Source organism: Pipistrellus hanaki, assembly GCF_964339955.1.
Source record: "Pipistrellus hanaki genome assembly, chromosome: 13".
Classification (NCBI taxonomy): Eukaryota; Metazoa; Chordata; class Mammalia; order Chiroptera; family Vespertilionidae; genus Pipistrellus; species Pipistrellus hanaki.
In genome coordinates this window covers 59,871,811-59,884,993 of record NC_140515.1, presented here as the reverse complement: position 1 = coordinate 59,884,993, position 13,183 = coordinate 59,871,811, and the positions used below count along the sequence as shown (strand labels likewise).

Here is a 13,183-nt window from a genome sequence, read left to right as displayed (position 1 = left end):
CATTTAATATAGCAAATATTTATTTTCTACGCTAGGTGCTAGAAATAAAAGGTAAGTAAAGCTGCCCTAGCCGGTCTGGCTCAGTGGATAAAGCGTTGGCCCACGTACTGTAGAGTCATGGGTTCAATTCCAGTCAAGGGCACTTACCTCGGTGGCAGGCTCAATCCCCAGCCTTGGTTGGGGTACAGGCAGGAGGCAACCAATTGATGTGTGTGTCTCACATCAATGTTTCTCTCTCTCTCTCTCTCTCTCTCTCTCTCTCTCTCTCTCTCTCTCTCTGCTCCCCTCTCCCTTCCACTCTATCAATGGGAAAATACCCTCACGGAGGATTAAAACAAAGAAGATGAATAAAGCTGAGTCCCCTGCCCTTAAAAAGCTGATAGTGATAAACACAAAATATACTTTTGTTATAAAAGTAGGTACAAGGATAGAAATATGCTCAGTGTAAGAGCAAAAGAGTAAAGTAAGGCCCCTGCTGGTTGGAGGAGCATCTGTGCAAAAAGGTTCCACTCCCAGTCAGGCAACCAATCGGTGCTTCTCTCCCTCCCACTTTTTCTCCCTCCCTTCCTCTCTCTCTCTCTCAAAAAAAAAAAAAAAATCCTTGGGTGAGGATTAGAAAGAGTAAGTTTAGTGAAAAGACAGGAATACAAAGAATCCTGCCTTAAAAAAAATTTTTTTTGTAGGAAGACCTGAGCAAAGGTACAGAGATTAAAACATAAACTATTTATGTGCAATAAACCCTAACAACTCAATATTGCCAGAGAACCAAGTGAGCAGCAAAGAAGCCACAGTCAGGTCCGGCGGCCAGGCTTCTCCAGAGGAGAAACGTGTTTATAACCTTACGGATCCCAGTTCAGTCCGTCCCGGTACCTATTCAATGTTTCCCTCCCAGCGTAAGGTACACACCCTGCTCCACAGCACAGCAGCCTCTCCGAGCGCCCAGACCCGTTATGTTCTGGCAAAGGCAGCAGTGACTCCGAACCCCACGCCATGGCCGGTGTGCGCACGCACCACAGTGGGCACCCGGGAGGAAGGCTACGAAGGGCTCGAACCAGGACGGCGGTTACATCCTAAGCCGCAGGCGGCCCACAACCACTGCTTTTACGCCCAGCCAATGTAACTGTATGTAACAAACGTTTTAATCAGTTTTGTTACCTAATTTTCACAACATCCTGTTATACATAATTATTAATAACGAACTACAACGTTCACTAACGACTGACGACCAGGACCTGTTGCATTCATCTCCCGGCCGCCTTACGGCAGGCGCACATTCCTCCCCACCATACCGGCAGCGATGTCTTAGCGGCCATGGCCACGCATTAGTCTCGGCCTGACTTGTTTGGTGTGCGCAACAGGAAGTATTTTGTTTTCCGAGAACAAAATAAATAGGTTTATTTGCATTATGTTTATTAATTTGTGCAGTTATTCAGTGTCTGGTAAGTTAATGTTCAAGATAAAACATTCATTTTAATTAAAATTTTCTATTATTTTATGTTCATGATGACTCATTTATTTCAGCCCTTTGTATTCAGCATGTCTCTATTGAAATAACCTACATTTCTATGAAAACTGAAGGGGTTTTTTTTGTTTGTTTTTTGCGGTCTACATAAACTTAAACCTTATTTGGCCCATGTTAGCCTTGGAGTTTGACATGCTTGTTGCAGGCTATGTTATGTTGCAAGACTGGAATGCATAATCTGTTTAAAATGTCCCTTAACAGAAATGTACAAAAAACTTTCCCCAGATGTAGGCCTAACGTCACCATCATTCAGTTCATTCACCAGCGTCGAAGGTAGCCATACAAAACTAAGTAAAAAAGGGTAAAAATAAATAAATAAGTTAATAATGAAACCTGAGGCAGTGGCTAGGCTAAACATTTTTTTCTTCTTCAAGGAAATCACAAAAAATTTCAAAGCGTGCCCTGGCAGGTTTGGCTCAGTGGATAGTCAGCCTGCAAACTGAAGGGTCCTGGGTTTGATTCCAGTCAAGGGAATATGCCTGAGCTGCAGGCTCCATTCCATCCCCAGGAAGGGGTGTGCAGGAAGTAGACAATCAATGATTCTCATCATTGATGTTTCTCTCCCCCCCAATCCCCCTCTCTCCCCCCTCATCCCCCTCTCTCCCCTGCCATTTCACTAGCAGAGAGGTATCAATGGGGAATCGGGAAGACTGGTCAACCTTAATTGCTCTGAAGGGTCAGGGCTAATCACTCACTGATTGAGACATTGGTAGTGGAAGCAGCCTCCACCTGTTAGTTTTAAGTAAATTAGCCGATTGGCTATTATTGGAGTTTCCTGCCTGGGGGATAAGGGTGTATCCCATAATCTCCATCTTAATGAAAGGGATGGCAAGGCGGAGTGAGGAGTAGTCCTCTCGGGCTTCTGCCTGGCCCCCATTCCCAAATTTCCCAAATTAATGCTTTTCATTTGTGTGCAGCCTTCTCCAGAACCCGAACCCTGAACCAGGCGGGACGTGAAAGGGGTTTCCACACTCTCCCTCTCCCTTCCTCTCTGAAATCAATCAATCAATCAATCAATAATAATATATATATATATACACACACACACACACACACATATATATATACACACATATATATTATACACCTGTAGTTTTCAAGGCATCACGCACATACAAAGGGTTTCACAGCCGTGATCTCAGGATAACCGTTTCATCCATTCTACGGTGCCCCTTCCTCACACGCAGCCCCTCTGCAGGTGCATCGCACTGTCAATCAGCACCGCCGGGTGCCTGGCAGTGCTTTTCCCTGCTCACCGCTCATAAGCTCAGTGTCTGACAGCCTGTGGCACACCGGACTGGACTGAACCCGCACACTGGGGTTTTCCCAGGACAGGAAAGGCCCAAACACTTCAGTGCCACCTATGTCTCCGCTTCTTTCAGGGCATCCAAGAGGACCGAGCTGGTCTGCATGGGCCCCTCCACAGGCAGTGCTGGAGGTACAGGGGACGGAGCCTGCCCAGCCTCCGCCATCTCCCTCTGATAAGCTAATGGAGAGAAAACTCTGACAGCCTGGGAAGTCAGTCATCACACAGTGAGGGCTGAAGGGACATTGTAGACGTGGAGCTGGCTGGGAGGGGCCCCTCCAGAAACCAGACAGCTGCTAGACAGAGATGGCAAGACATATCCCACAACTTGGTAATGAAGTAAAATAAAACGTTTAATAAAAAGGATAACAGCATACAGAAAATTTGGAGAAAATATCAAGTTTTTCATCCAAGGCCATTTCATGTTAATAAAGAAAAGGCAAATTACAAACAAACAGTGTCAGAGCTGGGGTTGGCAGTAACGGTAAGGAGGGGACAGGAAAAGGCAGTGAGTGCGAATTCAGACTCTGAGACTCTAGAAGAAAGGAGTCAGATCCTGCTGCAGTCGTACTCCTCCATGAGAATAAACGACATAAAAGCGCGACCCCGGAACAGAACATGGATTGCAGGAGGGACTGGTGAAGAGAAGAGGGAGAGGTGGGGATAACAAGAGGCAGGCGGCACTGACGCAGCCGGAGACCGTTTGGTCCCAGAGGCACCTGAGTCCGCGGAGCTACAGCGGGGCTCCGGGAGCCTTCTCGAGGGCCACGTGAGGATCATCACCGTGAGGAAGAAACAGGACTTTACAGCTGTTATTCTTTCAGGTGTGTTTCACTCTGAGTGTGCGTTCCTTTTTCAGGTTTCTAAACCTCTGACCTCCTCCACAAGCACCAATGAACACATCTGACCTGCAGGAGAAGCTGACACTGCACTGAGGCCATGCACGTGCCGACATTCATACATCATACAGGTGGGCATTACAGTGCCACACATTCAAGACCTAAGCGCCTCAGGGAGTCAGCATTGTGGAAGAGCACATCAAAAAGGAATCTTCATAAGAAACACTTTTGGCCGGGACAGGTTTGGCTCAGTGGATAGAGCGTCGGCCTGCGGACTGAAGGGTCCCGCGTTCGATTCCGGGCAAGGGCATGTACCTTGGTTGCGGGCACATCCCCAGTAGGGGGTGTGCAAGAGGCAGCTGATCGATGATTCTCTCTCATCGATGTTTCTAACTCTCTATCCCTCTCTCTTCCTCTCTGTGAAAAATCAATAAAATATATTAAAAAAAAGAAGAAAAAAAAAGAAACACTTTCATCACAAAGAATCACACCCACCAGTTCCCTGCTGAGTTTACGGCCTACACGTACACGCTGGATTGCAAACCTCTTTTAAGCAGTCCGTCCTTCAGCAGCCCAAGGTTCTGATTGGGCAATAGGTGTCCTAGCTGAGGACCAGGAGTCAGCTGATCCTCCCATAGCATACAATCCCTGACTGCCCAATGGCTTGCTTTGGAAAGGCAAGTCTGTGAAGGGTCAGGATCAGTACTCCTATGGATCTCAAGCTGTTTGTTCAACATTTACTTACAGCTCCACCTTTCTCACCCTGGCCGATGTGGCTCAATGGATAGCGGTGTCGGCCTGCGGACTGAAAGATCCCAGGTTCGATTCCGGTCAAGGGCATGTACCTTGGTTTCGGCCACATCCCCAGTAGGAGGTGTGCAGGAGGCAGTTGGTCGATATTTCTCTCTCATCGATGTTTCTAACTCTCTATCCTCCTCCCTTCCTCTCTGTAAAAATCAATAAAATATATTTTAAAAGAGAGATGAAAAGTAGAGAGACTGCAAATGTCAAAAAACATGGAGTAGCCACTGGGGGAAGGGTGTTATTAACACTTAACTGCAGTCTTCAGACCAGTGCCAGTGGCCAAGTTTTGTTCCATATCCAGAAAAAACGTAAATCGAGACTAAAGTTTAGAAACTTTTACAGCAATCTGATATTTACCAGTGATCAATATGCTTATATATATATATATTTAATATATTTTGTTGATTTTTTACAGAAATTGAGAGGGATAGAGAGTTAGAAACATTGATGAGAGAGAAACATCAATCAGCTGCCTCCTGCACACCCCCCACTGGGGATGTGCCCACAACCAAGGTTCATGCCCTTGATTAGAATCGAACCTGGGACCTTTCAGTCCGCAGGCCAACGCTCTATCCACTGAGCCAAGCCGGTTTTGGCAGCTTATGTATTTTAAATAATTACAGATGGACAGGAAGTTGCAGAAACAGTACAGTCTCTGTACTCTCACCCAGCCCCCTTCCAACGGTGACATCTTCTATAGCCACATTCAAATATTAAAACCAGGAAACCGACAGTGGTACATTACTGTAGCCAGACTAGATCTTATTCAGTTCACACCCCTGTCTTCAACCTGCATTCATATTCATATTTGTGGGTGTGTGTTCTATGCAATTTGAGTCCATGTGTAGATTCACGGAACCACCGCCACGATCACGATACATGACTGGGAACTAAGTGCACGGGCTGTACTGAAACATGTTGCTAGGCTGGATTTTACCAACTAGCCAGTGTGCCACCTCCTGTTCTAAATTGTGCCTTTTACAAAATCAAAATATATGCATTGATGGCCACACAGAAATCACTTCAGTAAACCTAGGCTTAATCTATAACCTGAAACTTCACTGAAACAGAACGTGTCCCTTACTTTCCTCAAACTTTCTCTTTATGAGGACAAAAGGTAAGAAAATTTCCTAACAGGGAAATTTCAAAGTATGACCTAAGTTCTTTCTGGAAGTATACGCCAACCTTGTACCAGAATGCCTCTGCCTCTGTAGGACCGTAAAATAGGCACAGGTTTAAACAACTAACTGCGAATAACGCAAATTCTGAATCAGAGAATCATTACGTTAAAGTCGTACTGTCGTACAACTTAGGGTAGAGGAGAATGGTCCCATTTTTCCAAACAATTCTTTAAGTAGAGAAAACATCCACGCAAGTTACATGAAAATTTCTTATTTCAAAGAAACCATAATTGCAGAGCCTCTTGTTAATCCACAACTACTTGAGGAATGATAGCTCTTTGGCATCTTACGCTCCCACAACATGTTCATTATTGCTACAGGAGCTCTGTCTGTCCAAAAGCCATGGCTTCAAGTCCTCGGACCACCTCACGCCTGAAGACAGTCCGCGCTGAAACAAGACCGAAGTAGCGCAGCAGCAGCCCAGCGTGTGTGACACGATAAAGGCTAAAATAAATAAGCATTACCCCTCCCGACAGAAGCAAATCACCTACTGCAAACAGATAAATTTCATTGAGGCAGAATTAAATATTTTGTCAGAAATAGGTGAAAATGTACTCCTGAAGTGTTCCCCAAGGTTAACTTAACTGTAAAAGGTTTCGTGCTCATTAATAATTAAAAACAAAAGTTTATTGTCACAATATGAGAAGCATTTGTGGCAGATTACCAGCAGTTTATTAAGGAAGATTGTCAACAATGAACCAACCAATGGCAGTTGAATATGAACCAGCGTTTCCCCAATCACAGCGCTGCTTGCAAGCACTGGAGAAACAGGAGATCGACGGCCAAGAAATCCTCGTGCTCACCTTTCTGCGACTCCTTTTCTTCCTCTGAGAAGGTAAGAACCGTGTCAGAGGACAGAAGGTTGGGGCACAAGTTGGAGCCTGGCTGTGCTGGGGCAGCTTTTCAGCTGGGCATGTGCTGGCTGCAAAACCCGTTAGCTGTGGAGTGTTTTTGTGACACTGTGAATTCTGATTTTCATCATTACTACTGTTTCCATATAAAAATGTTTTAAATGTGTCTGCAAGCATGTGTATTTTTATAACTCTCTAACGTTTAAGATCCTTTAGGTGGTTACTAACACAAAGCACACAGAAAGCTAACATTGTATTAGAGCCAGTAGAACATGTATCATTCCTTCACAAGACGTAGACTCGTTTGGCTCTGCTGCTAGGACTCAGCGATTTTGTAGTCCCCGATCCTAGAAAATCCAAAGACGGGATGGAGACTTGTTCCTTTAGATCAGGGGTCCTCAAACTTTTTAAAGTGGGGGCCAGATCACGGTCCCTCAGAGAGCTGGAGGGCCGGACTATATGAACTACTAATTCCTACTGTAACACCTCGGCTGCGCTCACTGCCCAAAAAACCTGGCGGGCAGGATCAGACTCCCCTGGGGGCTGCATGTGGCCCGCGGGCCGTAGTTTGAAGACCCCTGCTTTAGATGGAGGCAGCCCAGTGACAGCAGCTGGGTACGTGGTAGTACATGCTTACTAAGTGTTCCTGCTGATGTGACTCTTCATGACTATTTCCACCCCAGCAGCAGTAAATGAAGCATGCAGCTCATGTCACAGAGTGGAGATAGATACTCTGGTCTAGCGTTGATAAGTTAATGGGAGAGTTACGTTTTTTTAACCAGCCAATGTTAGAAAGCCTGTGTGTGCTCAAGACCAGAATAAATGGATTTCAATAGGAAGGGCTTGCAGCCCTCGCTGGGGGGTCAGTTGGTTGGAACATTGTCTTACAGATTGGAAAGGCTGCAGGTCAATCAACAGCTAGGGTGCATGAGAGGCAACCAATCAATATTTTTATCTTTCTCTCTCCCTCTTCTCTAAAGTCATTTTCAAAGGGTTTTTGCAGACATCTATATAATTTATGAAAAATGTTAGCTCTACTTTATATTAACACAAAATTCATAAAAACGTTAAACCTGGCATAACTATTCACTAATAAATAAATAACGATTCACTAAGAGGCTAAGAACATCAGACAAAAGACTCAAAATACACGTCACTGAAGCAAACACTGGTGATTGCATACAGCCCTCCAGAGAGGCCCTTACTGCCCGCGGCGGAGTGAGCAGCACAGCTCTCCTTGGAAAGCAGCCTTGCTCCGGTTCCCACCCCACCCCACGGGTGTTTGCACTTGTGAGATGTGAGCATCTGACAGAAAAAGCATTCTAAAATAAAAAGCATCTAAACTAATTCAGACCAATCATAAGCTTCATCTAATGACCAATGTATATGCTTAGTTGGAAAAGACTGAATTGTTAGCTTGATTTTTTTTTTTTTAAGGCCCTAGCCGGTTTGGCTCAGTGGTCAGAGCATTGGCCTGCGGGCTGAAGGGTCCAGATTTGATTCCGGTCAAGGGCACATACCTCAGTTGCAGGGTCCTCCCTGGCCTGAGCCCTGGTCAGAGCACGTGGATGAGACAACCAACCAATGTTTCTCTCACATCGATATTTCTGTCTTTCCCTCTCTTCCACTCTCTCTAAAAATCAATGGAAAAATATCCTCAAGTGAGAATTTAAAAATAATTAAATTTTTAAAAGGGGAGGTTACCAATTAAACAAAGTACATTACATGAACTCCAGTTAGGGGGGACAAATACAAACCCCATTTCATTAGTATACAATAACCAAAACTTACACGAAGTAATAACTGCCTCATCTGAATCCATGAAAGCAGACTGCCCGATATAAATCCAATTATGAAAAACAACTAACCTGCTAAATGTTCAGTAGGCCAGCTTTTCGGCCAACTTCAAACCAACCACTTTCATTTTCTCTTTAAAATAATCAAACAACTGCCTGACCAGCATGGCTCAGTGGTTGAGCACTGACCTGTGAACTAGGATAGGAGGTCATGGTTGGATTCCTGGTCAGGGCAGGTGCCCAGGTTTGGGCTCAATGCCCAGAGTGGGGGGTACAGGAGGGAGTCCATCAAGGATTCTCTCTCATCATTGTGTTTTTCTCTCTCTCTCTCCCCCCCACCCCTCTCCAAAATCAATAAAAATATATTAAAAATAAAATGCCTAAGCAACTCATCAAAGTAGGGCAGGAATGAAAACTCTTTAATCCATCAGCACCATGGCAAACATTAAGTATGGACAATAAAGTACACTTTTTTGGGGGAAAAAAAGGTATAGGAGTCAAACTCTAAATAAAATCGTGAAAACACTATCATAAATTACCAGACATACTCACCCCAGGGGGAAACAGATTTGAAAGGAGACACCTTCCACATAGCACAATATGCCATAAGGCCCTTTTAAACTGCTTATAACCAGACACCTTAAGAAAATAAAACAGCCGAAACCGGTTTGGCTCAGCGGTAGAGCGTCGGTCTGCGGACTGAAAGGTCCCAGGTTCAATTCCGGTCAAGGGCATGTACATTGGTTGCGGGCACATCTCCGGTAGGGGGTGTGCAAGAGGCAGCTGGTCGATGTTTCTCATCGACGTTTCTAGTTCTCTATCCCTCTCCCTTCCTCTCTGTAAGAAAAATTAATAAAATATATTTTAAAAAATATATATATATAGTAAATCCATAGTACAGTAGAGTGCCTATTAAAAAAAAACGATGAGCACATCTTCTATGTAAACGCACACATGATACAGTAAGTAGAAGAAAGTGGTATGTGTAGCAGTAGGACTCCATTTACATAAAAACAAAAATCAGTCCTGGTCAGAGCATCGTCTCTGTGTCAACAGAAACCCAAGAGGCCTGGAGGAGTAGAGCAGGGAAGAGATGTTAAGGAGACATTTCTACCTTTTTCCTCTATAAACACCTGTATTTTCTCGCCCTCTTGCAGCAAGCATTTGTAGTTTTAGTGATTTAAAAAAGAAACCGCTTCGCCGTGGCCAGTTTTCCTCGGCTCAAACCCAGGCCAGGGCTCGATCCTTTGGGGCAGGCTCCCTCCTCGCCTCGTCTGCGTGCAGGAGGCAACCAGTCCGTGTGCCTCTCACACTGAAGCTTCTCTCTCTTCCTCTCTCCCGCTTGCTCTAAAAATCAATTGGAAAAAATATCCTTGGGCGAGAGTTAACAAAAAACAAACAAACCAAAGAAACATTCTAGCAGACATTGTTATTTCTAAAACATCACATTTAAAGGTAACGATCATAGCAAAGTAAGTGCCTCCCAGAGCTTAAATTTAAAGCTCTATATTCTGATATTAAAGAAAAGACTAAGCTGAAGCCGGTTTGGCTCAGCGGTAGAGCGTCAGTCTGCGGACTGAAAGGTCCTAGGTTTGATTCCGGTCAAGGGCATGTACATTGGTTGCGGGCACATCCCCGGTAGGGGGTGTGCAAAAGGCAGCTGGTCGATGTTTCTCTCTCATTGACATTTCTAGCTCTCTATCTCTCTCCCTTCCTCTCTGTAAGAAAAATCAATAAAATATATTTAAAAAAAAAGAAAAGAAAAGAAAGAAAAGACTAAGAAACAAGACAATTAAGTGAAGTATGTAACCCTAGACTAAAATTACGGTAAGACACTATTGAAGAAAAGACACTATTAGAAAAATAGGCAAAATTTAAATATGAACTGTATTCTAGCATATAAAGAAACCGATTGTTAACGTGTATGAATTTGATTACTGTATATTAGTTATCTAAGAGAATGATTGTTAATACCATGAAATAATAAGGAATGAAGAGTCATGTTTGCAATTTATACTCTCAAATAGTCAAAAAGAAACAAACAACTATATGTTTTTTATATAGGAAAATAAAGCAAATATAGCAAAATTTTCATTACTTGTTAATCTAGACAGAAAGTATATGGGAATTCATTATGCTATTCTGTAAATTTCCTGCAAGTTTTAAATTTTTTTCAAAATAAAAGGTTGCTTTTTCTCCCCTAAAGAATGAATCTCAAAGAAAAAAAATTCAAAAGCTGCTTTTCAGTGACTCTAGGTATAAATAGTTCAGTTTCCAATATAAATAATCTCTCAGGGTCTTAATAATTACCTAGCGCATTATAAAATAAGGTACGTACTCAACAGGACTCTGAAAGAATTGAAAGGGGAGGGCTCGGGCAGAGAGAAAAAAGAATTAAAAGAAATGATGAAGCTGGTCAGCTTTTGATTCTGCAGCCCAGTGGAGTCATACTTTGCCATCCAGAATTTGACTATTCTAGCTTCTCTGCAAAAACTGACAGGGCCATGGAACACTGAATATGAGGGTCAAGAAAAACTATGGTATCTGTTAAAGAGTAAATCATAATGGATTTCATTTCTTAAAAAGGGGAATAGATTAAACCTAGTCACTATAGTAAAAGGTAGCAGGAGAGATTTGTGAATACCAAAGTTCCACTAAGAAAATTAGGCAAGTATGATTGATAGTCTTGTATGTACAAAGTGTCTTAACCATTGGAATATTTCTTAGGAAAACACAATTGCATCAACAATTGCTTCATACCCTGCTAAAGACATAATGTATCCATACAAGAATCATCTGCCTGAAATCTAGAAAAGGTAAGCGCCATAGAGGACATGAATGCTGGAGGGACATACTTTATCCTAAGTGCTAGGAGAGTTTGTGAGGCTTTCTGTAGTATTTTGGCCTCCATGTTCCTCAGTAGCCCAAAAAGGATACCCTGGCCTGTAGAGCCAGACCTCAATACTACAAAAATATTCCTCTCACAAAGTAGCAAAAGGTTTTGTGCATGTGCTGTACACAAAGCTACTAAATGCCCAGACCCTGTGTGGAGTCTGGGGATTACATTGCGACTTTCTCCGCGTATCTCTATCCCCGATGTAGCTAAGGTGAATCATGAGACTTTATCCTCCCAGCTTTATATCTTATTTAAAAATACTGAAATATTTTCCCACTTAATTAACTTTAGTTTTGCCAAATTCACCATGCTTTTCATATCATGGTGCCTTGTAAAGTAAGTGTTCTTTCTAGCTGCATCTTTCCATCCAATATTCATCCTAACTCTTAAATCCTCATAAAAACCTTTGCAGAAAATGCTATCACAATCCCCTTTACAAATGACACCAAGGCAGGAGTCGTGACAAACCTGCCTGGTGAAGAAGGAAGGTTCTAAACCGGCAGTTATTGCTCCAGAGCCCAGAGGTTTACCTTTTTGTGCCGCCTGATGAAGTCGGTGAATGCCTTCTCAGCTTAATATTTTTTAAAATGTGTAAAATAAAATACATATAATTACAAGAGACCAGTTACACTGGGGACCAAAAAAACTCCCCAAATGTGTTATAATAGAAATATGCTTCTTAATCTAGTGGTGGATCTCATATCCACTGTAATCTTAGTGTAATGATGAACATAAATCACATTTTGAGGTATCTAAATAAACACAATCCTCCTACAATAAAAGGCTAATATGCAAATGGCTGAATGGTGGAATGACCAATCACTATGATGCACACTGACCACCAGGGGCAGACACTAAACGCAGGAGCTGCCCCCTGGTGGTCAGTGAGCTCCCACAGGGGGAGCGCCACTCAGCCAGAGCCGGGTTCACAGCCATCCGTGGGACACCCCCCAGGGCTCTCCCTGAACCCGCACAAGTGCACACATTTTGTGCACTGGGCCTGTAGTCTAATATGCTACAGGCCCAGTGTCCGACTGGTCACTGTGACATGCACTGACCACCCGGGGCAGATGCTCAACACAGGAGCCTGAGCTGCAGTGATTGGCAGCAGTGGTTCTCAGGTGTAGCACCCCAAAATCAGAGAGGAGGGAGCTCGAATTGGGCCGTGGGTTTGCATTCCACACCCAGTACAACACCAACTTTGCAGGGTGCCCTCTCGCATGCTGGGGCCTCTTGGAAGGGGGGGGCTGGTTTCAGCTGATCCCTGCAGGCCTGGCCAAGGGACGGGGGGGGGGGGGGGGGGGGGGGACACCTGCCCCCTGCAGATGCCGGGGAGGGAGCGCAGGAGGCTGGCTCCAGAGCATGTCTGGCCCTTCTCGCCCAGTCCTGCCCTGCGGGCCACCTTCTAGTTAAGTTCCTTTCAATGTGCACGAATCCGAGCACTGGTCACTAGTGTGTTATAACGAGATCTGTGACGTGTACTAGAAGCACAGGTACTGTTAATAGTACTGTTGTATGCTGTTTAATTAGTAATTAAAAGAAATGCCAGCTTCTAGTCAGATGTTAGTGAAGAGGGAATCCACAATAAGACCCTTAACACCTCACACTACCACAATCCTCCCGACAGGCGCTCCTCTTCCCACACTGGACCCTTGATGACCCATCCAGTCCAGCGGCTTTGGACACCACCTAAGGGACGACTACACAACTCACCCCTAGTCCAGACCCTTCCCCTGACTCCCGTCTAAAGGAGGCATCTCAAACTCATCACGTGTAAAACTGAACTACTGGCTACTCCCCACCCTTCCCTTCCACGGTCATCCTCATCACTGACAGCACTCAATCTTTCAACCACTCAGCCCAGAAACTGCGGAACCATCCTGGCTCTTCTCTCACATGCCACATTGGGTCTGTCCACAAATCGTACTGGTTTAACCTTCAAAATATACCCAGAATTCAACCATGGCTCACCATCGCCTGTTACCACC

General features: G+C 44.2%; 1 protein-coding gene across 3 annotated transcripts in view; it reads right to left on the bottom strand.

The window, feature by feature from the left end:
• SETD2 (SET domain containing 2, histone lysine methyltransferase) overlaps positions 1–13,183 on the bottom strand; it is a 61,790-nt gene that overhangs the window by 45,202 nt on the left and 3,405 nt on the right. The window contains exon 1 of one of the 3 annotated variants that reach the window (XM_084901678.1): positions 8,024–8,136. The exons of the other annotated variants lie outside the window; for them this stretch is intronic. The gene's annotated coding sequence lies outside the window, so the exon portion shown is untranslated. Of the gene's footprint in view, positions 1–8,023; positions 8,137–13,183 lie in introns of those variants that run through there. 3 annotated transcript variants of the gene reach the window in all.